At 35.8% G+C, this 24,268-nt stretch overlaps 1 protein-coding gene across 3 annotated transcripts in view; it reads right to left on the bottom strand.

The window, feature by feature from the left end:
* Positions 1–24,268, bottom strand: part of LOC145670363 (post-GPI attachment to proteins factor 2-like) — a 53,948-nt gene that overhangs the window by 26,644 nt on the left and 3,036 nt on the right. Inside the window, exon 1 of one of the 3 annotated variants that reach the window (XM_081738948.1) lies at positions 15,542–15,689. The exons of the other annotated variants lie outside the window; for them this stretch is intronic. The gene's annotated coding sequence lies outside the window, so the exon portion shown is untranslated. Of the gene's footprint in view, positions 1–15,541; positions 15,690–24,268 lie in introns of those variants that run through there. 3 annotated transcript variants of the gene reach the window in all.

Here is a 24,268-nt window from a genome sequence, read left to right as displayed (position 1 = left end):
AAGCAGTGTTTCACAATCGATTTGGCGCACTAAGAACAGGCATTTTCTCTCTTAACCCTCTATTCAAACCGGAAGTGGTAGAAGCCAACTACTTCCGGTTTTAGTATCGATCACTATAGAGTAAATACGGTAATAGATACCGAAAAGCTGTTTTATGCAAACAATTACGCGTTCCGAAAATATATTCCATTTCCACTAAAACCGGAAACGGCAGAAAACTACTACAACTTCAGGTTTCAATATTGAGAAAATATCATGTCATACAAACCAAACTCTTTCATGTGGTGTACGTGATAATGCTACTTGTTCTACTCTGGAGACTGAATTCCGTGCTTTAATGGTGTTTAACATTTATTTATTTTTTGAAGTTCAACGTCTCTTTTTAGCACAGAGACTACACATGACATGTGGACTTACAGTTTTAGGTGAAATCTGAACTGCCATACTCGTTTAAATTTCAATGTTCCAACCGAGAATTGAGCCTGGGACCAAAGGAACGCTAGTTATTAGATCAGTATGGATAGACTGTATGTAGCGTTTTGTAGATAACCAGTATGTTGAAATTACGTTTAAATCATACACTGCAAGTGGGGGCAAACTCAGATATTTATTACATGTGATTTTTCTACATTGCAGAATTCATATTCACTACGTTTTATTTGGTTGGTTGGTTCGGAATTTAGTATCACTTTTAGCACCTTAGTTATATAAGACGTACATAACGTGGAATCAGAACCACATGAGCCCTCACCGAGAATCGAACCACAGTCTTTAGCTAACTTTCCGTGGCTGAAGGCCAACTGTATTCAGGAACAATAAAAATAGTAAAGCTGCTTTTGTTTAATAATATAGTGAATGCTGTCTATGTTGGCCACCATCGGTTCCATTGAAAAGTCTAAACTTAAAGAAAATAGGCACATTTTGAAGCAATAACTATTATAGGTCATACGTATTTCTAATTCAATAACTACCTACAGTATTACTGCTTATAAGTTTGTATCGTATATATAATATATCAGAACTCCCTCGTGGCTATATCGTTAGGGTATGCAACTTGGGCATTAAAGATCCAGATAAGATTTCCGGTACGAACTCCATGTCCCCTTATCCCTCTTAGTGCTGGCTTCATGAACAGATTCATACCAAGTTTTTGACCATCAAGGACTGGATAAGAGCAGTTTTTTTTTTTTTTTTTTTTTTTTTTTACACAAAGCAAAACATATGCCAACAGGCACAACTGCATATTAAAATTACAGAGGAGTTGCTGCTTAAACCAATATGTTACTACAACGACACAGATTACACACTTAAGTGTCAGAAGTCATGGAATAACTACCCACTAACGTGTGGGCCCTCCTCGTGCACTGGTAAGTGCCGCAATTCGACGTGATAGGGACGCGCAAGTCGCTAGCATTCCACTGGAGGGATGTGCAGCCACGCAGTCTTGATTGCCGTCCACAATCCGGTGGTTGAAGGTGAAGGATCCTCCCGTCGCCACATGTGTTCGATAAAGTTCATGTTCTGAATCATGCTATACATCGCCAGTCATCAAAGGCCCAACCCACATTTTCCCGAACCGATATGAATCGCCGCTGTGGACGGACAAAGCTTAGTACCGGTACTCGTATCGGTCTCCGTCTGCGAAAACCCGTGAAGACCAAATTGTGATGCACTGAACTCTTGAGACACGTTACTGTGATTTCCTACATTGGTTCATGCTATTAGTTTACACACTGTTCATTATCTCTTTGCCCGAATGAGTCTGCCCAGGCGTCACCGGTCACAGTCATTCAGCACACGTGGGCGGCAACTGCATTGTTCCTGATTGGTTGTAATGACCTCAGTGCAGCACTCACGGTCCTTCCTTGACACTGTACAGCAAGAAGAACTCAATATCCGGACTACTTTCAAAATCGAAAGTACACGACATTTCATTGCACTCATAATAGTGCAACTAAACCACTGAAACTGCTTTGGGCCGTTCAACAGGTTTTCTGCAATATTCTCCGATGTCAGCTAGTCCCTAACACAATCCCATTCTTTTTGGCACTTGAGTGTAGAACTCTGGATGTTTATGGTGTTTTTCTTTACCATACTTTTAACGTGTTTCAACTTTCAACAGGTAAATTAATTGGTTAATTGACATCATAATAAGAGATTTATGTTTTTCTTTCAAAATCTTAATAATACTCGACAAAGTCTTAGCCTGTGAGTCACGCTAATACATGTCATTACCTGCGCTGTCATTTCCCTGTATAACGAAATCCTTGAATACCGAGCGAAGTAGCTCAAGTGGTAGAGCATTAGCTTCGCATTCGGGAGGTCGTGGGTTCGATTCCCGCTGCTGACAATCCTGACTGGGGTTTTCCAGGGTTTCCCTCAGTTCTACCACGCAAATGCCGGGATGGTACCTACTAAACAGGCCCTGGCCGATGCCTTCCCAAATCCTTTCCATTGTTGTTGTTGTTGTTGTTAGATATCCAGTGTAAAATGGCCTCTGAGCTGTATCTGGTGGTTGTTAAATAAATAAATAAATAAATAAATACAGTATGGAGTTTGGGACAACATGTAGGCAAATTAAAATAAGTAAATAAATAATCGTTAAATGTAATCAATCAAAGCTTTAAATTATGCACAATTTTAACCTACTGTGTGTAGCGAGCCAAAAACTCCGGCGAAACAACTCATATCTTTATGTTAGGGTACAATATGTGACAATGGGTAATCTGATTAATCGCTTAAAGAATGGAGGAGAAAAAATACACACTATCCTGGGAGCACAACATTGAAATACGCCCTTATCTACTAATAGTCTATGACAGAAAGAAGGAAATACGTATAACAACGACAGGATTACACTTACACAGCGATTTTTGTAGTTCTGGCAATACAATGGCAGTACTGATACACTTAGCATGTTGATTCATTGACTGCGGAATATTATTAGCCAGATTATATCTTGTATGTGTTCTGAAGGAACAATGACCTATTCACGCCTATTTATACAAAACACATTATTTAGTCTAAATTCCTTCGTTTATATTTCCCAATAGTACAACATAAATGGAAATAAATAAATAAATAAATAAATAAATAAATAAATAAATAAATAAATAATAATAATAATAATAATAATAATAATAATAATAATAATAATAATAATAAAATCAAGTAAATCCCTGTTATCCAAATATCAGAATGTAGATTAGCTGCTTCAAGTTTTCATTTCATGTTCAAACAATTAAAAAATGAAATCTTTAATTCGACGTTCCATTATAATGCACTTAAGCTTAAAGGAGATGAATGAGGGTCATTCCACATCAATTCAACCAAAATTTTTGGGAAATTTAACCCACTATCTCAGATTTGGATGAAATTTGGTAGTGTTATAAAACTTTTTATGCTAATTGCAAGTATGTAAATTTTATTGGAATAGCATCAGTGGTTCAGAAGTTATTGCATTTCAAAAATGAGAAGAAAATTCATGTTTAACGGTCGCGACACGATATTTCCCCGTTTTGGAAGAAACTAAAACAGTCATATTTCGGTTCTTATTAATGCCAGAAATATGATTCTTTTTTTATTCAGATTCTCTTGAAGTTGTTTACCATTAAAAACATGAAAACTTTCCTTAGAGCTGATAGAAAATTTATAAAGTCATTTGAAAGGTAACATTTTGAGAAAAAAAAAAAAGAAAAGAACTAGAACGCCATTTTGTAAACTTCAAACCTTTATTTCTCAAAATCCCCATAATGGATTTCAATGAACTTGTTTTTGTTTGAAAGCTTATTACATCGAGTTTCACATATACAAAAATTGTGATGGGCCATCCAAACACTCAGGAGATATCCCAGTCAGTGTTGCCAACTGATTGCGAAATAAACATTTTCCAATAACTTCCATACAATTTAACATATAAGTACTCTTCGGTAACATATAAGTACACCCCAAAATTGGTATAAGTACTCTTCGGTATCCTAGAAACACGTCTGTAAGCATTACCACTCCTCCCAAGCAACCCAGTCGTCAGGGTTGCCAACCAGTTTCAGGGTTGCTTGTCACAGCGTTAGATGTATCTGTGTCACATTTTGCAGTAAGTTTATTACATCTATTTTCACTATAAAAAAAAATGTGATGGGCCATCCAAGAATGGAGAAGAAATAGGTAAGGCAAAAAGTACAATAATCTGAACACTAAATGTGCATTAGCATTTTTTTTAATGTTAATCAGAATAACTACCAAAGAAGCAAATATAATAAAGCTTGATAGTATTATAGGCCTACATGTTATGGCACATAAAATAAATCTTCGGTTTTGCTGTAATTAGATATTAACATCAAGTAATTTTTGTAAACGTTTCCCACATTTAAGTAACTACTTTTAAAGACTTTGGAGATAACTGGCATGTTCTGACAGTAGCAGTTGTTATATCCACTTTACATAAGATGTAAGTAAACGGAACATAACATGAATCATTTTCAGCCCCAATAAAATTAGGGAGATGAACCATGGGGATGTAGGAAATTTACTGATGCATCACCTTCATCACTATTCACTAACTAAAATCTTCATCCAGACTTGTATGCTTCGCTCCAATCTTAATGGACCAGTTTTTTTTTTTTTTTTTCAAAACAATGCATTGCACGTGATCTCGGAATAGTTTTTGTTCTCAGAAATCTTTGTTGAAGTGAGGCACGAACAACAGCAATTTCTTCTTTGTACAGAAAGAAAAAACATGTTGCTAATGATGCTTTCTTCATAGAAATGAAACATAAGAGCACATATATTCATTTGATCAGACAATGGTCTCTGAAGGTTTGCTTTTGTCACAACCCGGTTAAAAGCCCCACCAATTCCATCGCATGGGGACTTACTAAGGCTGGTAGCAAAAAAGACCATTTTGACACCATACCATGGAAATCACTTGCGTGGAAGTAAAGATTTAAGAAAGAAGGCATTGCAGTTTCTATATTGGGCTCCACACCCATCAGTGAAATATTCCACTTTAGTTACGCGAGGAAAATTTTGTTTTAAATCCAACATTACCAGTTTCTGTGTTTGAATGACTGTTGGTACGTTATGTTCCATATCATCTGAAAGAATGCATTAGCTTTTGTGTTGAATAGTCATAATTAGTTTGGGAAATCACATTGAGATACAGTAGTTTCCTTAATTCTACCAATAACTATACTACATTAGAACAGCAGCATAAGACTTTACTTATTATAGATATACTAGTTGATACGCCCTCCGTTGTGCGGGGTAAGCAATATTTGAAAGATCTTCAAATACATTCACTGTGCGGGGTAAACAATATTTGGAAGATCTTCAAATACATTCACTAACTTTGACTTTCGGAAAGATTTAGAGCGTTGAACCATGTAGTATTTTTCCTAGTGTCATGGACATTTTCAACGAAAGAAAGAAAGAAAAAGACGAATTTCGCTATTGTTTGGAAATGAGAATACGGGTTTTGAGTCCTACGGACAGGTTAGTAGGTGTCGAAAACATAGTGTTCTGTATTAATTATATATATATATATATATATATATATATATATATATATATATATATATGGTCCACACGATTTCGTATATTTCTAATGTCGCACGTAATAATGAAAAATGTGGACACAGATACGTCTAACGCTGTGACAGGCATTCCTGAAATTGCTTGGCAACCCTGACGACTGGGTTGCTTGGGAGGAGTAGTAATGCTTACAGACGTGTTTCTAGGATACCGAAGAGTACTTATACCAATTTTGGGGTGGATATGTTAAATCGTATGGAAGTTATTGAAAAATGTTTATTTCGCAATCAGTTGGCAACACTGACTGGGATATCTCCTGAGTGTTTGGATGGCCCATCACAATTTTTGTATATGTGAAATTCGATGTAATAAGCTTTCAAACAAAAACAAATTCATTGAAATCCATGACGGGAATTTTTAGAAATAAAAAGTTTGAAGTTTATAAAATGGCGTTCTATTTTTTTTCCCCCTCAAAATGTTACCTTTCAAATGACTTTATAAATTTTCTATCAGTTCTAAGGAAAGTTTTCAGGTTTTTAATGGTAAACAACTTCAAGACAATCTGAAAAAAAAAAAAGAATCATATTTCTGGCGTTAATAGGAATCGAAATATGAGTGTTTTAGGGTTGTCGCAACTGTTAAACACGGATTTTCTTCTCATTTTCGAAATGCAATAACTTCTGAACCACTGATGCTATTGCAATAAAATTTACACACTTGTATTTAACATAAAAAGTTTTATAACACTACCAAATTTCATCCACATCTGAGATAGTGGCTTAAAAGCCTTGGTTGAACTGACGTGGAATGACCCATGATTGATGAAAGTGAATGATTATGTACGAATTGGTGGAATGAGAAAGTGGAAGGTAACGAGAAAACTGATGGACACTACGTTACCCACCACAAACTCATATAAGCCAGAGCTTCTCCGTGGCTAAGCGGTTAGCGTACGCGTCTTTGGCGCGGGAGACCCGGGTTCGATTCCCGGCGGGAGCTCATGTGGTTCGGATTCCACGTTAATCAGTAGGTCCACGTCTCATATAGCCTCGCTGCTGAACGGGACATAAAACTCAAAACCAACCAACCAACCAATCATATAAGCCATCCCGCAGGTCTAATTGCTAGCGCGTGGTGCATGGGGTTCTGGGTTCGCTTCCCGATGGACGAGCCTTGCAATTTGAACAGTTTCAGCTCAAACTGTAGATCCACATCTGATCTAGTCTCGGCACTGAAGAGGGAAGCTAAACTCAGCCAAACCACAACGAACTCACGCGGCCTGCGATTAAACCAGGAACCCTCGCACCAAAGATAACGTCTCACAACTAATATATATATATATATATATATATATATATATATATATATATATATATATATATATATATATATAAATCCCAACCTACCTGGGCTCATGTGGTTTTATTTATTTATTTTGGGATAACTCTAAATTCTTTATGGACGAAAATAAGTATCAAAAAGTGGTATTCAATAATGATGAGCAAAACAAAACAAAAACTCTCTTGGTCTTGCATGTCGAGTCTTGATATCCTGGTCTTGCATACAGTAGATCTAGACTGCAAGACCAAGACTAATTTGCTTACCATTAACAGTGACGAGAAAAAAAAAAAGACCAACACTATCATGGTCTTGGTCTTGCATAGGGAAACATACAGAACTTTTTAAACATTGTTATACTCCTTAGAGGTAAATATTTACTTATGTAGGGTCAGTGAGGTTAATTATGAGACAGAATTTGACAACTTTTCCATGTTGCTCAGCTTACATTAATTTTGAAAGCAGTTAACTTAGGCAGCAGTTTATGGTGCCAATAGAGTAACAATTTGCTGCCAAGAAATCTCCTATTGTCTCATAAGTTGATGAGTAAATGTCAAATTTATGCTCTCATAATTTCCCTCCAATAGGGTAATTATGAGACACCTGTTGTCCCCAGCTTTCTGTATGTGATATTGAGGTATGAAGGAGTCCAATTGTGAGACAAAGAGTCTTTGTTATTTTGTGTTTATTACATAAATATATACAAATATTTGGCTGAGTTACAAGAAAATAACTAAGAAAGAAAGTGGAAATAGCTACTGATGTTAATCTAACATTTTTGTGAGTTGACTATGATAGTCCTATAGGCTAATAGTTTTATATTAGATAGTTTCAATTTACAAAACAGGCTTATGGAACAAGTTTAGACCAAATTCTAGGCTGTTCACTAAAAAACAACTTAGACAACTCCTATTTCTTTATGTTTTAGTATATTGATGTGGAGCTCAATATACTACAGGCTATTTCAACAAAATAATGTAGGTCCAGAACTTTGAAAGTTGCCAAGAAACAATATTATAGGACCACTTAAACTACAGAATACAGCTTTTTTTGAAACTTAACATACTAGGATACAGAGACAGATTCTAGTTATTTCTCAAATACATTAATCTAGCGTGTGTCCCATAATTAATTTCCATATAAGCAAAATGAGATACAACAATAACAAAAAATTGTAACTTTGAAACAAAAGCCCAAGGGACAAATTCAACTTAACCTATAACTGCTGACCTACTACGCTTTCACCAACACCCATTGGTTTCACAACAGTGATATTATTGCACGAGTAGATATAAAAGTTAACGACAGGATTTCAAATTTAAAAAAAAAAAAAGTTTGCTTTGAAAAAAAAAGGTTGTTAAAAAAGTTGGAACATCCAAACTTGTGTAAACTGAAACTTAAAAATGTAGACAGAGCATTGTGAAGGATGTTACTAAATGTCTGCGCTCTTAATTTGTATTTATCTTACAGTCGTTGAAGACCAGTGAGGGGTGAGACACTCTCCATAGACAGTGTCTCATAATTATCCTCACTGACCTACGCCATCCAATTTGAAATTAATTTTAATTTTGTACTTTTTTTTACGGCTCAACATGGAAGTCTCACATTTGCCATTTGGAAGCGAATAATAACTTTCATGGAGATAATTTCAACACTTCAAAACTCTTGAAACACATCGGAAAGACTCATTGGTTTCTCTATTAATTTATTTCAATTTTAGAAGTGTAGCGTACTAGCAGATACGATCGTTACGCCTATACGCCTGTCATTAAAGGATGGGATCCTTCGCTGCATAATCGTGACACATTGAACTAAACTTAACATTAAACACACGCACACACATAAGAAAAAGAAAAGAAGAAATGTACAAAGGGAATCCGTGAAGCCTCATCCGTGTTTCATGGGACACATTTTGCACCGTTGGCACTCGCTTATATTTAGAAAGAAGGAAGTAAATAATTTTGTATAGTACCCAAGAGGTGGTAATTATATAGAATAGGAATAATATATAAAGAATCTTGGTTTTTGTACATATTTCCTTGAACTTAAATATTTTAATAACGAATTGTCATATTTATTCTAACTTTTAACATGAAAATACAATTTTCATTAACTGTTTGTAGTATAAGGTGTTCCTATTTTCAGAAATTGTTCAGAAAGATAACGAAAAAAAAGGCTCTAGGTTTTAAAACTTTTTTTTTTTCAAGTAGGCCCAACCTGGGTCCACTGGGGCAAACCCTGCCTCTCCCACTTTGTCTATATAAATAGATAAGTTTATTATCTTTTGTTTTTTAATCGTAGTCCAAAGAACTATGGATACTGCAAGTTTGGATCCAATCGTATCAGTCATTCTAGGCTAGACTCAAGAGCCAGAAACCTAACTGAAAGCCATCGACGCCAATCGGAAGATAGTGCCCAAATCTCAAACTCCTCTTGTATACAAATGAGATTTTTTGTTGCACAAACGTGCACAAACGATGGCTTAACGTTTGAGACCATTTTGGTACCGATCAGCGTTGTGGGTTCCTGGTGCCTAAATTTGATACGTCAATATCTCACACTTCCTGTTATGCAGAAACGATAGAGATCATTTTGGCGCCAACTGGCATTGTTGAGGGACTGGCGCCTAAACTATATACGCCAATATCTCACACTCCCTGTTGTGTACAGACGAAAATTTTGATGCACAAACGTTTACAAACAATTGAATCCATTTTGGCGCTAACAGGCGTTGGTGGTGGATGGCATCTAAATTAGATACGTTCATATTTCACACTTCCTGTTGTGCACAAATGAAAATCTTGTGTGCATAAATGGGGTGGGGTGGGAACTGCCATTTAATCAACCACCGAAAATTAATTTTTGAAAACCTTGGAACTGTTTTGTACACAAACAATGCACACATTTTTGAGACTATTTTAGTAAAATTCGGAATAGGAAGGTGGGCTATCTAAATGGACAAAAGAAAAGCGGTATAGCATGCGTATGTTTAATTATAATAAACATGACAAATGTATCGTATTTGCAAAATTACTTTATAGCTCTGATTACATACGGGAGATAACACCAGAAGCAGCAGGTTTACAAACTGAAATATCTGATAGATAACTCCTTAATTTTGATATAAATACTGAATTTAATTACTTCATATAAATTTTGGCAGAATAAGATGGACGTGAGGGAAATAGCTCTCGTTGAGTGACACTACAACCTTTTGTTCTTCCATAATTTCTGGTTACCTCTCCCTGCCAAATACAAAGTCAATATTAATTATGGTAGCCATTTTGTTATTAGACACCAAACTTGACATGATCTATGCCAATTCAGGCAGGAGGGTTAGTTACCCTGATAGTTTCATATGTTATTGAATTTTGTAGATGGTAAAATTTAGGACAAAGTAAGGAAACCACATTTTAATATTTTGTTAACAAAAAAAATCTGGCCCGAAATACAAGTCGTCAAAGATGGCGCCACGGGACCATTTCTTACGTGTGATTTTCGGTAAAACATTAAATTGCTCTACCTCTGGAGCAGCTCAAGATATTTTATTGCTTTTTGTTGTATTTGAAAGGTAATAATTTACTGATTCAAATTATATCCTCCGTTTGGAAATATGTTCAAGTCCTCGTGTTACATCCTTTTGAGTTTTTTTTTTAAAAGAAATTTCAAAAATTTTGATTTTTTTTATTGTTGATCAGTACTACACAGTACTATATTCCCTGAAAAAGGAAACTTCTACTTTCGAGTTTAACAGGTTTTATAAACAGTGTTCATGTTTAAATAATGGGAATAATAAATTTAACATCTATGGCTAATATTTTGATTGTAGTTTTTTTTTATTTATTTTTTTTTCTCAGAAATACCATTCCCAAAATTTGTGAGAACTGTATTCGAGTTGAATCTCTAAGAATAGCCACTTAGGATTTGGAAATCTTTCATAATGGTTTTGTATATATATATATATATATATCTTAAAAAAAAAAAAAAAAATCCACTCTCGGCCTAATGTGCTCAATATGATAGAATTAAATAAATAAATAAATACATGAAATTGGGACTCGTGAAATGTTTTTTTTTTCCCTTCTGTATTTTCTTTACATAGTGCCTTTCAAATCATAGGTCTTCTTAAAGAATGTGCAATAATCCAGGTAATTCCAGAATGTAAAAGAGCCTTCTAGAATATTAGCGAACATCCAAATAATTCCAGAATGTCACAGAATCTTCTACAAGTATCTAGAACTATCCACATTATGCCAAAATGAAACAGGACGTTATAGATGATTCTGTGAGTTTGTCCTAGCATATAAAATGGAAGACACATGAATTAACTTCAATTCAGTTGTCAGTAAGCAAACAGAGAGCAATTTACCAACTTGGTGGTTTAACAGTATTTGTAAGCTTTTGGGAGAATAATGCTGATTGAGTTATAAGACTAGGAAAGTTCGAGTTGGGGATAAGAGTTCTCATTGCAAAATTATGTTTCAAAGTCAAGATGTTTACAGTGATGACTTTCTGTGTTATAAATGCTTTGATAAAATATCAACAACTTACACCAACTAAACAAGAAGTTTCCAATGGTGCAAATGATGAAGATTTTGTATCTGCATAATTACATTCCCTGAATCAATCAATTATAGCGATTAGTGTTTGTTCTGTTAAGAAACCATGGTCAGTGAAGCCAAATAGAAAGCTGTATGCATAAAGAAAGCACAGCAAAATTACTGCAGCTGTGAGTGGGAACACAAAATTAAAGATGAACGAAGTCTGTAAGTTCTTACAATTATCCGAGTGTCTCTTTCAACGGTACAAATTTTGTACCACATTCCATCTGCAACAAAATACATGGTAGACAAAACAAGAAAGGTGAGGTCTGCAAAAGGAGTGTTTGGAAAACCGGATCCGTATTATGGTCATCCTGTGAATGAATCACATGTTCAAACTGCACAGCAATTTTATCTGGAAGATATATTACACTGTTCTTGCCAAAGCACAAACAAAAAAGACACTACCGGTATCACTGTAACAGTTACAGCAGAAAAATGGTGGTTGTAAATAAGAAGTATTTCACATTGGAAGATCAAACTTTTTTACACACTAAGTCCTGAGTAGGTCGCTCTACACCCACCTACAAAATTCTGTCTATGTGTATATTATGCCAATTTTGAATTTTGTGTGGTAACTTTGAAGAACTTACTTGAAGGCGTGACACATGTCATCCTGGTTGGACGTGTGAAGTCGTTACGAATTTGTGATGTACGAGAGACCTGTTTACTTCAGGAATGTGGTGTCGCCTCGAAAGGAAGAACTCGCCTTACAGACACTTAGTCAGGAAAGCAAAGCACATGATTCTTCTGTGGTTACATGCGCAACATCGGAGGATAATAAACCCACAAAGAAAACTTGCTATTAACACCTTGACTGACGAATTTGAGAAATGGAGTAGTTAAAGCAGTAACACACCAACAACTGAAGAACTGCAACAACAACGCATTGCAGAAGTGACGAGACGTATATAGGCTGAACAATTATGTCTAGTGATTCAATGCGATTTTGCTCAGAACTGGTCTGAGTGTCTACCACCAGAAGTACAGAGGTAATGAAGCACTGGAGGAATGATCAAGTTTCAGTTTTTAAAAGAGTCTCATATTTTGAGAATAAGATCACAAGTGTTGAAGTTATAAGTGAACATTTTTCAACAGCTGCAACCAGCACAACGGAAAAGATCATTATCACTAACCACTTTTAAAATCGTTACTAACTGTTTGAATTAACGAAGTCCCTTATCCCAATGGCGTGGGTATACAGTGCCGCTGGCCACGGAAGAAGCCGATGGTGTGCGGAGAATGCTGAAGCACCAAGCTACAGAACATAATCTTTCCAGTCCAAGTATAGATGCAATTCGAAAGGAGAGGATTTTACAAGAGTGGTGAAGTCATACACATAAATAGTTTTCATCCTGTTGCCCAAAGAGGAAGATGAAGAATTTCGCCAGAAGAAAATAGAAGAATGATCCAAACAAACAACTCCCGTGAAAGGAATTCAGAAGTCACATGTCAGGGTTAACTTTACTACCATATAGACAAGTTGCTGTAATATATATATATATATATATATAGGGGATGGACAAAAAATGGAAAAATCTGGTATAAAAAAGGTAGCCATTTCAAACGTGTCGCTGTGGACACCGATACATCCTATGAGGTATACTACCTGACCAATCGAACAGATGGGCCAGTTATAGTTAAGCAACTGGTTCGTGCACGTTATCATGAATCATGTCTCAGCCAACAGAGATTCAAAGAGGGCAAATTATGGGTGCGCGTACGGTGTGACGAAAGTAGCGGAAATGTTTGCTTTATCAAGAGGCACAGTCTTGAAGATCATGACTGCCGAAGAGTGTCCACGAAAAACCGCATCAGCAAAGCACCAGCGTGAACGCAAGTGTGGACAGAGACAGACGCAATTGGGCAGGATTGTGACCAAGCACAAGATCACCTCGGGGCCAAAAGTCACAACTGATACTGTCTGATGAAGCCAAGTGGGTAGTTGGCCAAACCGTTACACGTTAATAATTTTTACAATAAACGTATTTTTTTTTTTTTTTTTTTTTTTTGCTAAGCGAATAGTTTAATTTGGATTTAAATCTACTAAAGCAAAGTTTGTACAATGGAAAACGTACTAATTTAAATCAAATCACCATGATGGACAGTAATAATTGTAGAATGACTTCCAAGTCTAGTGACTACTCATAGTGACCATTTGCTATATTAACTCACTGACATCACTATCAATTGCATAGTGAAATTCACTTTAAAAGTCATGTTCTTCCGAAACTACTTTGCTAGCTTAAAAACAGATTAAAATTTAATGAACTAAAGCCTTCAGTTTTCCGTTTGACGATTACATTTTTAAGACTTGATGTGGCAGATGGGTAATTAAAGAATCGGTAGAATGTGAAAATGTCACAGGAAATGAAAAAAAAAAAAAAAAACTGAGAAAACCTACGAACATGATGTTACGAACAAGCGAAAGAACGAAAGAAAATGAAATATCCAGTCTAACTTCCCATTTTTACAGCCTTTAGATGAAAGAAGACGATAATTATTGAAAGTAAACGATTATGAAAGAATGGGTAGAGTGAGAATGTAAGATGAAATACAGAACCCGAGAAAACCCACGGATACAATGCTGTCCTCCACAAACTTAATTGCCTGGTATCAAACTAGGGACACCTCACACTAGAGGTATGCATTCTGCCACTGAACCATTTAAATATGAAAGTTAATTCTAATATGTACAATATTTCATATGAATACTCCTGAGTACACGCATTTAGGTTTGAATTCTTTAGATTTTAAATGACTATATGAGTTAATCGTAACCGGATCTTGAACTTTGTTAACCTCCAAGATTCTGAAAATTTCATAGCTAATAATCTTTCTTCTTATCATAACTAATAATTTTTTTAAATGTGTGTCTGTCACACTTCTGTTACGATATGCTTCACATTTAGATCATTCGTGTTAAGGTTATCACTAGAGACCGGATGTTTAGGCACTAAAAACCTGGAAAATATGCAGGCAAATAGGCACTAAAAATTTAAAAAATAGGCAGTAAAATAGGCACTAAAATGTAACTCGAAATAATGAAGATAAATACTCAATACCATTAAAAAATGGATTCAGGTCACAGATAATATTCAAAGAATATAGAAACATATTTCTTTCTTAATATCTTCTTTTATCGTATATATAAAAACGAAGCTTGTTATGCATTCCATATATACTGGGTGAATCTGAAAGATGTGCAGATGCTTCGGGAGGCGATTCGTGACATGAAAAGAAGACAAAAACTCCTCTTGCATGTTGTGAAATTCCGCGTCGTGTACGAGTGAAAGGAGACCAACTTGGAATCGAAAATCGAATCCTGATAATTGGAACGAGACATAAAAGTGTGCACATACTTCGGGAGGTGATTCGTGACATTCAAGAGGACTTTTTGTCTTCTTTTCATGTCACGAATCATCTCTCGAAGTATGTGCACATCTTTCGGTTCCGTTCCAATTGTCAAGATTCGATTTTCGATTCCAAGTTGGCACCACTGTCACTCGTACAAGACATGGAATTCGACAAAATACAACAGGACTCTTTGTCTTCTTTTGATATCATTAATCACCTCCCGAAGTATGTGCACATGTTTGAAGTTCACCTTATATATATTGTAACGCACCACGTGCTTGTGTAAACACCTAATATGCGTATATATGTGTGTATTATTTATGTTACATAAGTTATATATTTTCCCAATGAAGGCTTATTTTGAAGAAAATGCAAAGAATAGGCAACATTAGGCATTAAAGCAATTATTTAGGCAGTAAAGGTCGAAATAGGCAAAATAAAATTGGCTTAAATCGAAACTATAACCCCCCATATAAACTTTAAAACGTTATTTTTGATAATATCTTTAATATTAAAGAATAGGCATTTTGCCTAACATCCGGTCTCTAGTTATCACGTTTCTATTGATAAAAAAGCAAATTTAGGTTTGGTCAGGATTAGATATAATGCGTATAATTCTAGGCAACTATATAACATCCAACAGTATTGATATAGGTGTATAAGACGAAATGTTTAATTGATGGATTTAATTAATTCTATGAAAAGGTCCCACTCACCTGATGCGTCCTATTTAAAGTTTTATAGTGGCTGTTTAGAACGGCTTTTGGTTGGTTGCAGTTTAGCGTTTCTTTCAGCACAGAGGCTATACGAGATGTGAAGCTACAGTTTAAGCTGGAATCCGCACCACAGCAATGCATTCAAATTTCAAGGATCTTCTACCGGTAATCGAAACTGGGACCCTATGCGCCAAAAGCGCACGTGCTGACAACTAGACCTGAGGGGAGGGCACAATGATTGTTGCATTGTCAAATCGATAAATCATCGTGTTTATAAGTATTTCGTCCTATTTGTACATTTTAAACATTTTCATCCATTCTAAAGCTATATAGATCCTAACTTTATGAAAATCCTGTAGAATAAGGAATAGGTATTGGTACCAATAACACTGTGAATTGAAAAGAACTAGTAAATGGAAAATCGTCTACAAGCGTTTATTCATAGACTACTTCTGTAGAGTTGTTAAAAGGAATGGTTACTTTAACAGGAATGGTTAAACAGCGCAATGGTTACTTTATGGGCGATTTATAAGCTACAGTGGGCGAGAACATGGTTAAACATATGAAGACGACAAAACATAATAGGTAGGATGAATAGCAGGCATTCTGGCAAATAAGTCAGAATCGATTCCATACTTCAAATGGGAGATCACGGACCTCCATCAGAGAGAGAAAGAGAAAGAGAGAGAGAGAGAGAGAGAGAGAGAGAAAGAGAAATTAACTAACAACAAAAATAACAGTATAATCTCAGCTGAGAACATCCAAATATGTTTTGCAACTACAACAATAAACTGAATCTATGTGCAAAAAATCAGAAAAGATTGGTTGATTAGGGTTTAGCGTCCCTTTCAGCATCCTATATGAGAATTTGACCTATGGCTTAACACACGATCGGAATCATATGAGCTCACCCCGGAAATCAAAACCCATGAAAGATATACAAGGGTGTGGAAAAAGACCAGGAACGGTCCAATATCTCGCGAAATATACAGATCAGCAAAACAAACAAAAACAAGTGTTAAAAATAATTTTGAAAACGCTATTCAATGGTACCAAACGCAACCCCTATCTCCACCCCTTTCGGGGGTACGGTGGATAACTTTAAAAATTTAAACGAGAACCCTAATTTCTTATTGCACATTTGGATTCTCCAGAAAAGACGACAGTGATTTGACCCGGAACTGAAAACAGTGCCTTCATGGAAAGAGCTTGAATCGACACATACAAGAAAGGGGGTACCAAAACGTTATGAAAATTCGTATTGTCAGTCCCGTACTCTGAGGCCATACGGTTAGCGTACTGGACTGCGGAGTCAGAGGTCCTGAGTTCGATTTCCACGCTGTCCCTCTTTCTGAAAAATCCAAATGTGCAATAAGAATTTGGGGTTCCATTGAAAATTTTAAAATTACCTACGTACCTCCCAAAAGGAGTAGGAATAGGGGATTTTGTTTGGAATCATTGAAAAGCCTTTTTCAAAGCTATTTAACACGTATTTTTGTTTTACTGATCTATATATTTCGCGAGATATTGGACCGTTCCGGGACTTTTACCGCACCCTGTATATCTCTACACCGGATGTATCAAAAGTTCGGGGTCAAAAAATAACTTCGTTATGGGAAAAGATACGAAAAAAATGGAAAGAAAGAAAAGTTGTTGGAAATCAGGGTTTGCCCAAAGCTCATCTGGGCCCCATGTATTTTTATAAATTTGTACTTTATATGTATTTTTCTATGAATATACAAATCCACATCTGACTGGGCCCCCAAAAGTTACAGAGAAATCGGCGCCCTTGGCCATAGGTACCTGCACCACCAGTAAATATGTAAATACATTAGTGAAACTATTAGTATTGTGAAGAGACTAATATTTATTATTTATTGACTTTGGTTGATCTCTCACAAAATCATCTATTGTTTGTATAAGAAACATGATATTCTTTAAGACTTATCATCCGTGTTGTGAGACAATCTTTTTTCTTCCTAATTACATAAAACTATTTCTTATGTGTCAAAGAACGCTAGTCATTCGGAAGTCTTAGTTAATGAAATTCATTTATGTCTGAGAATTTAGTCAATGTTTCTCTTTCGTAATTTTGGGTTTTCATAGCTAAATCGTGTATGTGATTGTTTGTGTTATATAATGTATTATGTCAATATGTATTTTATGTAATAAAGCTGAGAGAGCTCCTTTCCCAACTATCCATCCATCTCTGACGTCATGAGTACCTGTTGAGACGAAAACATCTCTTCTACACGTGCCTGGAGTCAGCAGGGTTACCAGCAGATCTTTGTCTTTAAATACTCCCTCCAACCCGGAAACGGGTAGTTTTTCACGGAGTCAATTTGCGGAGTCACACGGAGCCTATGGAGTAAGTCGGAGTCTTTGGGAGTCGGTCTTCGGAGTCATCATAGGACTCAATCGCGGAGTTGTCAAAAGACTGTCAACGGAGTCGGTCCGGGGAGTGCACGGCAGTCAATTGGGAACACCGAGAGTATCTTAGAAAACGAACCGAACAGTCTGAAACTCGGTTATCGACATACATAACTTTGGACGAACAACAGGAGGATAGCAGGAAGCCCAGCAGAGAAGATGGAGCTACAGGTACTGTGAAGTCAGATTCCTTCCTTTCTTTTCCTCACCTCTCGCCTACCCACTCTTTCTCTCTCTCTCCAAAAAAAAGCTGAAATCCTTATTTTTATTTCTCTTAAAATCAGACGGGTGTCGTCCGGTCCCAGGACCCGTTCTACCTTTGAGAAACATCCCAAGAATCTCACTTTGACGACACAGCTTTCTTTGAAAATACTTTTCAAATTAAGCATCCGTAAAAGTACTATTTCATACATTAGATGGTAACACAATTATTCTTAAGTAAAATTTGGCTTTCCAACAACAACAGTTTAGTTCCGTCATTAGTTGCTACTCTTCAAATAAGCATTCTTTAGAATCAAAACCAGCAACAGCGTAAAAATTCTTGTCAAAGTTAAGAAGCTTAATGCTTGGAATTCCGAAGACTATCTAACGCTACTATTTCAGGTACTGAATTTAAATTTTCGTACTAGTGGAAGTGTCGATGTACAGTAGGGTGACCAAATCGTCAACTAGAAAAAAGGGACAACACCTTTTATTTTTGGATACGTTGCTCCCCTAAATATACCGGTATTTTTTTTAGCCTCTTCGTTCTCTCTCTCTTTTTGTGTCTCTCACAAAAAAGGATAAACTTACACTTTTTCGTTTTAAAACCTATTGAGAAGGTAGTAGAATTACTTACCTAAAAAAACAAAGAAATATTTTAAAACATGACTAAAAATATACAAAACATTTCTCAATTATTGAAATGAAAAACATGAGGTACATTCATGAGAATAATGTAATGCAAAACATGAGTTCATTTCACGAGGAAGATTCATAAGAATACTTAGCTGTTGTCCCAGCCATCTTTAAAACTTCCTTCTTTTCTAATACAAAGTTATAAAAGTCACAACAGTCCATTTTGAAATTGTGTAATACTTGAAGAATTGCAGAAAGGATTTCCACTCCCATCCTGTTTCTTGTGTCCGTCCATTGAATGTTCATGAGCGAAAATATTGTTTCAGTATTGCCATTATGGGCAGGGATCCCAAACACATATTGGCATACCTTTAAAAATCAGAGTGCTGTTCAGACCTGGTATGGGTTTTGGAAAAACAGTAAAAACAAACCCACTTCTCGTGGCACTGGAGTGTTTTATTTTTATTTTCTTCGCTTCACTCCTTTATATTATTACCAACAAAATCTTTCTACGAAGCCATTTGATCGAAAAGCAAAGAATTGTTTATTTCAATACTTTTTTCCTTGAAGTAAGCAACACTATTTTCAATCTTCACCTCTGGTGCTTGGGGTCCCGGGTTCGATCCAAGCACCCGCCAAGTGAACTTTGTGGTGGACAAACACCGCGTGCGTGGGTTTTCTCGGGGTTCTCCCGTTTCCTCCCACTTTCTTCATTCCACCATTTCATTAATTACTCATCATCACCGTCTCCTTTAGCCTAACCGGCATAACGGTGGGACGTAAAACTCAAAGATTTCATTTCATTTCATTTACTATTTTCAACCTGTCCCCAACTGGGGATGTCCTTCAACAGCATCCATTTGAATATTGAAAAAGCAAAGAACGATACACTCCATTTCCTTAGATATTCAATACAGATTTCATAAATCTCATTAACTTCATTTTTGTTGAAGTTGATTTTGTCTTTTTGCGTAATTTCATTTTTTTAAGAACGGATTTTATACTTAAATTATATATATATATATATATATATATATATATATATATATTTTTACACATAGCTTTAACCATGCCTTCCAATATATCATTGACCTCCATAACACTTCTTGCACTTTCTTCAAATTTCTTAACTCTGTGGTAGAAATACTAAGCTGGCTATGGGTAAACCATTATGCTTCACTTAAAGGATTATTAGAAAATGTAAGCAAAATCGTTGGAGGCTCCTTCTCACTAAAAAAAAAAAAAAAAAAAAAAAAAAAAAAAAAAAAAAAAAAAAAAAAAAAAAAAAACCTTTAAATATCAAACAGATTTAAAATTCGTTCTACTGCAGTTATCAAAGACAATCAACGAGTTCTGGAATGTGACAAAATAGTGCCAAATTCAACGTCACCAATTTCACAAAATTCTGTTCGTACCATGTAAACCGAGAAATAAGAGAAGAGCTTGACAATAATATTTTCTATGTCACAACATAATCTATCAGCAGCTGTACCTACGCAGTTATGTAAAACATGTGCTGGACAAGCTACACTTTCAATATTTCCATGTAAATTAGCTTTCAATTCATGTAAATTAAACACATTACACTTTCCTTGTTTGTTCAAACCACCAAAATTTGTGTTTGTATTGTCACCACAAAACATAACGTAAATATGGGACATTTTGGCGTCCCGGGAGATTTTTTCGGGAAACCGGGAATGATAGTAAAAAACGGGACAATCCCGTTTTTACACGACGGTTGGTCACCCTAATGTACAGTACAGAAAGTTGCATTTTCGGGGAAAACCCGTCATGAAAAAGTGCTCGGGAAATTCCCGCAATTGAACGCACAAAGCATCGGAAGTGAATACTTCAACAATACAACTATTTATTTTAAGATGAAAGATATTTAATTTCACTTACGACATTTTGAAACGTTTACTTTATAAAATAAGAATTATCTCTTTGTTAATTGTTTTAAATTCATTTTCGAGAAAGAACCGTCTTGCAAGTGCCAGGGAAATTCCCGTAATTGAACGCGCAAAGATTTGGAAGTGAACTTCAACAATAAAACCATTTATTTTACGCTGGAAAATATCTGCCATATAAGATATTTTGAAACATTTATTTTATAATACTGTACATGAATTATATCTTTGTTTTAAAATAATATATTTGGTATTCATACTGTATTTGGCGAACGTTACTGAGGCTCCTGGAATGATTTGATCTACATTTGTTCGTTTGTGTGCCTGTACCACACACATATTACAAGGTACAACTTTCCGTTTTTTAAGTTTAAATTTTCAAGGTACATGCACGAGACTCACGAAATTTCCTGCATATATTTTGGCGGCATACCAACGTAAAATTTCAAAATAGCGGCATTTTGTTTTTCAAAATAGCAAGTATCCATGCTACAAAGCACAATTTTCGGTCTTTTAACAAATTTTCAGAGTAGAAGCACGAGACACACTTAAATTTGCTGTATATGTATTTTGGCGGCGATCCAATGTAAAATTTCAAAATGGCGGCCATTTTTCAACTAACGTGTATCCACGTTACAGGGTGAAGTTTTCGGACTTCTAAGTTGAAATTTTGATGTTAGAAGTAAGAGACATTCTAAATTTGCTGCACAGATTTTCTCTGCGATCCAATATAAAATTTCAAAACGGCGTCCATTTTTTCGAAACAGTAGTGAACAGAAAATTCTTGCAAGTGGAGACAATGACAATCTTGAAATATAAATCACATTTTAACACTTTTACCCCAAAGACATGGAAATATTAAAATAAATAAATAAATAAATAAATAATAATAAAAAAAAACATATGAGCCCAGGTGGGTTGGTTTATTTCAAACCCTGTTGGAAATTAGTGGTTTTTCACTCTAAAATGGTGAAATCTTTCTAATAACACCAGACGTTTGGACTTAACACTGATAATTCATCCTATGTTAAATCGAATCGGTTATGCTGTTTGTAACGGTAAGACACCCTTAGCATTCCTGGGAGGTGACACGCAAAAATAATCGAAAACGACCGACATCAGTGCTGAATACAGAGTTTTCGCGATCGGTGAGACGAAAAGTAACTCTCCCGATGCCGTTTAAGTCCACCTTCAGCGTCAATCGGCATTCACGCTGTCAAGGCGTGAGAAATAAAATTCCCAAAATGACCGTGATTCGCTACACTGATTGTTGACAGGCTCAATGATATCTGAGCCTTCTTTACAGGGCGTATCCTACGGGAAAGGGAGGCCGACTAATGAAGTATCCGACGAGGCCCTCATGTTAGGGAGGTGAGAACTGGTATATTACAAGGGATGATAAAAAAAAAAGTTACGAAGTCTATTATGGCTTATACGTGAGACATAGCTGAAAGATCAACACACCTGATGATAGAGGGCATTCAACAATAGTCCTTGTTCAACCGCTTATCTCCAACGGGAGATAAAGTTTTCTATACCATTTGCATAGAAATCCATGTCAAGTTCTCGTAGCCACCATGAGGCAGTGGTTTTGACATAATCACATGCCAATTAATGTTGGTCAGCCATTTTTTTGCCTTAGAACAGGGAAGATGTGAAAGTCACTGGGGCTAGGTCAGGTCTGTAGAAGGGGTGCTCTAGTCGTTCCAAAAGTAACGTTAGTGGTTAAAGTACTGGGTCTACCGCTGTGTCCAGGACTGTCATTAACAATATTAGTCCGACTTTCTCTAAAGGTACGACACCACTTCCCTACATGTTGCTTTAGAATTTAGCTCGGCTCATACAGCTCTACAATCTGTCTATGAATGTCAGCAGGTGTAGTGCTTTTGGCCCACAGGAACCGCACCCACCACTGATCTCACTTCTACTCCTGACCAGTTTTCCAGACGAGTCATCATTTTTAATGTGCTTCTCGGGTATACATTATTAGAATCCGAAGTCTTCAAACCATAAAAGTTTTATGACTTGTAACTTTTTTTTTTAATCATCCCTCGTATAAACCAGCAAATGCTTCTACGTCTTACTATGAGCAAATTTTGCGATCTTCCTTTTGCCCCTTACATATAGAATTTGCCCGAACTCGAAATCCCGCACAAAATTCGAATGTCTTGTATGGACATCTTAGGAAAGCACCCTTTTTCTTCGACTCTAGGTCACAACATCTAAAACATGTGTTTTAGATGAAAAGTCCAAATAGCAAATTCCATCTCCCTAACCTCAAATGATTCCGAGATACGCACCCCTTTTATTTCTCAACTTTTTTCTTCTTAGTATAATCTTTATGGAAGTGGTAGGACAAACAGGGATAGAAGTTAGAGAACATCGCCCCCCACTTCCATAAAATATCTACGGCGTCCCACCACTTCCTAAAAATTATAATGAGCAAAGATAGGCACGGAGGATGGAGTGACGTTACGCGTTCTCCTACCTTTTCACATCCACTTTTATCCCTGAGGACAAACATCAAAAAATGATGAAATATGCATTTAATATATATATATATATATATATATATATATATATATATTTTAATGAAGGGTCTAGAAACCAAATTTCATATCCCTAACTTTAAGAGTCGTCTTATTAAGATAATTGTAATCTTACCTGTTTTTCTGACAATCCCATTTTCTTTCCTCCTAGGTAAAGTATCAAAGACTGTTGCAACCTAATTTTAGTTATTTTAAATGAAGGATCCAAACACCAAATATTATGTCTCGAACTTTAAGAGATTACAAGTTATGGGCTCCTATTATAATAATTATAATCCCACTTATTTTCTCCTTTTTTCCAGATCAAATATGGAAAACGCTGGAATAAGTATCTCATGATCTTAAATGGCTAATCTATATACAAAATTTCATGTCTCAAACCCTCAGAGATTCCGAGATACTGACATTTTAATATAATAATTGCCATCCTTATCCCCCCTCTCTCCTCACAGAAATTTTAAAAAAATTGCCTTAGTGATACCTTACATCGCAACCCCTATCCATTGTTCAAATTTTAAGTTTCTATCTTAAGTGGTTTGCTTTGGATGTTGAACAGTCACTCCACTCAGAACGACTTCTTTCACATACAGAGATAACAGAACACGAATTCCAACGGTTCAGACTTTTTCTACATTCTTTTCGCTACATTGAAAATTATGTGTTGTTTGTGATTGCATCATAGTAAAACAGTCGAAAACTTAGAAATGAATTTATTAACATATTTAGTATCTATCTCGAGCTAGTTTTCTCTTATATGATTTTGAACAAGAGGTGTATCCTAAGCGGGGTTGGCGGTTTAAAATTTATGTCAAAAAACAGGCTATCGTTGGGGTTTTTATCATTACATTTTCATTAAAATATCTTAAGGGAAGAAGGAGTTCAAATATTTTTCGCTACCTATCTCTCCTGTGCAAAGAACGGGCATTGTAGCTTGTATACACACATAGTTGCCAAAGTTAGTTGTTAATTGAAGTTTAGTGTTTCTTTTCAGCTTGGAGGCTATA

Source organism: Thermobia domestica, chromosome 14 (assembly GCF_964235325.1).
Source record: "Thermobia domestica chromosome 14, izTheDome1.hap1.1, whole genome shotgun sequence".
In the NCBI taxonomy this organism is placed as follows: Eukaryota; Metazoa; Arthropoda; class Insecta; order Zygentoma; family Lepismatidae; genus Thermobia; species Thermobia domestica.
The sequence above is the reverse complement of the archived record's forward strand: the minus strand, read 5'-3'. Positions and strand labels throughout refer to the sequence as shown.